This window comes from Amblyomma americanum, chromosome 1 (genome assembly GCF_052857255.1).
Source record: "Amblyomma americanum isolate KBUSLIRL-KWMA chromosome 1, ASM5285725v1, whole genome shotgun sequence".
NCBI lineage: Eukaryota > Metazoa > Arthropoda > Arachnida > Ixodida > Ixodidae > Amblyomma > Amblyomma americanum.
Genome location: NC_135497.1, coordinates 202,814,555 through 202,817,860, shown reverse-complemented (window position 1 = coordinate 202,817,860; position 3,306 = coordinate 202,814,555).

Here is a 3,306-nt window from a genome sequence, read left to right as displayed (position 1 = left end):
ACTTACGTTTGAGTGCCTTGATTAGATAGTGCTTACGTTGACTACGTTATTTGGGTCACCTCGCCACTTTCAAGTGTTGTGCGACGCTCTGGTCCCTCTCGTGTGTAGGAACTTTACCTTTCGGCGGAGAGAGAGCCCGCTGTTCTCCGAACATCTTAGGAAACCGTTGATGATATGGCACCGACGGGGATTTGGTCAGTATACATTACACTTCCTAAAAAGTCAACAAACACTACCTTGCTTTTATATCCAAGTGGAGGGCAGTAGCAGTGAATCATTCAATACACTATTTCTAATCCGTGCTATTTGTTTCAACCAAAGTACATGTGGGAGAACGTCCGTATATTGTGCAGCAGTGTTCTGAAGCAGAATCCCTTGCCAGTAATCACTCCGTGGATGTTGGTCCTTTCATATTTTGAGCTGAGATAGAATCCAAGCCTTCGTTTTTGTTTTCGCTCATAAGTACTTTTAATTTCTCCTATTCGCTTAAAAGTAACTAGCTGCTGGAAACTCTTAGTGGGCGGTTTTCTGGGTAAGACGAACGAAGACGAAGAGCTGATGAGAGCGGACACACTTCGCATGGGCTCTGCCAACAAGAGGAAAATTCCGGCGAAAGATCCCTTCAATCTCAGAAATTTTGTTTCGAGGAGCTTTGCTACATCATCCGGTATCAATCGATGCCTTTCTCAAGCCCTTGAGTGTTTCTGCGACATTTTTAGGGCCTTGTGAGGCTTCGAGGCGGTGGTCGCCACGCAAGGCGTGGCGAGGCCTAGTGAAGCCGACCCAGTGAACATGGATGCATCAAACCAAAACGGGACGGGTCCTAGTGGCCTGCGCTTACCAACCACTGACTTAGCGAACTCTACGAACCACCAGGAATCCCACGAAATGGATTTAGACGCAAAAATTCCAAGACATCCAAAAGTGGACGAAGGCCGTGCCTGGACGCCGAACGACCTTAACTCCAACTGGCACGTAAACATATGCAAGAAGAATCGCCAAAGGTTAGCAAGAGGTGAGCAAGTCGTGGTCGCAGGAAAGATCTATGCTGCCCCGACGTACCTACTTCAGATCGTCCTAAAACTTCAGAAGACGACAGCATCGCTAGTCCAGCCGGCAATGCACCAGAAGACTCAGAAAAAGAGGAAACTACCGCCGCTTCCTAAAAATGACGACAAGATAATTATAAGACCAAAGAAGAGCATGGACGTCAAGAAATTCATGCCAGTCCAGTTTTCAAAGGCTATCGCGACTGCCTGCAACAACATAACGTCATGCGACCACTTTATTATGAGACCAGGCACAGGATCAAACATCATCATAGTTAGCACTCCCTATGCCGGAGGCCGTACGTCACATCACAAGTCTGTACTTAGAAGGCAAGACGTATACAGTCAACGTCTATCTTGCGGGGCCTGAGGACGTCATCAGAGGAATTATTCATAGAGTGGACCCAAACACTCCATCAGAAAAACTAGCCAACCTTCGACTGCGCACCCAGGGGGTAGAGGTCGTTCAAGCACGCATGCTAGGCAGGTCTCGCACGGCAGTGGTAACATTCATGGGCCCCATCCTCCCCCGTTACGTAATCTACTGCGGAAGAGAGACGGCGTGCTACCCGTACAGACCGACCCAGCAGATTTGGCAAGTATGTCTCAAAGCAGGCCACAGAGCGGACGTGTGCCCAACCCCGTACATCAAAGTGTGCCGCAACTGCGGACTTCATGCCCCGGAGGAAAATTACGCCTGCGAAGCCAAGTGCGTGGCCTGCCAGGGAAACCATCCAACGGGCGACAGGGCCTGCAAGCAACGCATAAATACTGTCACCGGACTCAGCCACAGCAACGCCGTCCAAAAGGACAACAAACAACAACAAAAGCCTTCAAGGCAACACGTCAGCAGGAAAGATCAACCGTTCAGTTCTATAGAGTACCGCTGGTTCGCGACGGAGGAAGAGGAGCGGCAGCTGACAGGGACGCCCGGACCACAGTCCCGGTCGAGATCCAGGACCGGATCCAGCGGAAGATCCAACTCCAGAGGTCCGGGGTGGGGGGGGGGGGGCTGACTCCACCCGTCCTCAACAGAAGATACTCCAAAAAAAGCCAACTCACAAGGGGCCACCATCCTCACGAGTGTCGATGCCAAGCCACCTGAAGCCAAGCGACTAAAGGGTAAGCTGGTCTGAGGTTGTTTCTCCCACTACGCTAAACAGTTATGGCCCATTTCAAGATTGCTCAAGGATTGAGGAGGAAAAAGACAACTAAAAATCAAGCTGTCCGAACAACAGAAACGTCCTAACGGGGCTGAACAAAAACTACAACTGCTCTTGCAAGTGGGTCAGAAAGAGACTGCCCCCGCACCCTCGCAAATGGTAGTGTCATTAAAGCCAAAATCCGCACCAGACAACACCTCAACACCCCCGCCCCGTCACCCCCCCACAGCAGTCCACTGCAATACAAACGCAACAGCAGGAACCGGCAACATCAACACCCGCACTTCAAACTCTAGAAAGCCCACAAAACATTCTTAGTCAGGATAAGCAGATTATTAATCAAATGCAAAAGACAATGACACAACTAACTGAACAATTCAAAGCACTACAGACAGCTACGCTGGCTCAATTTGCGGCAGTCCAAGAAGAATTCAACTCGAAGTTCTAAATAATAACCCAGGGGATGCGAAAGCGCTCGGGGATCGCCGATAACTCACGCCAAAAGGCCCAACGAAGATCCGCTGTCGAGACAGATCTCAGCGACTGCGAATCATCGACAAGCAACGGTGATCGCCTCCTCCCCTAATTGGCAGCCAGACTATCTAGAAGTCGGGGAGTGGAACTGTGGCTCTCTAAAAAGGAAAAGCAGCTCCCTGCAGATGTTTATTCGAAATCAACCAATGCCCACCGACGTCATTTGCCTCCAAGAAACGGGAAACGCACCGTACGCCAAGTGATACCGCACATACAACCACCATACGGCACCAAGGGTAGCTACACTAGTGGCACCCACACTAACAGTTATATCGCACGATCTCCACTTCCGTGAGAAAGATCACGCTCTTATCGAGAATGTCTCTATATCAAGAAAGACGGAAGCAGAGCGTGTTCATCCTAAACCTCTACAGTCCTCCAAGCAACAGGCAAGAAGATTTCAAGCCAATTTTACTCGAATGCACACGTATAGCAGGAAAGAAACCCCTAATTATTATGGGGGCTTAAAAGCTGTGCACACGGCATGGGGCTACCACAATGACACCCCGAAGGGAGCCAACCTGTTAGAAGCAGCTGAGCACCTGGACCTTTGCCTAATG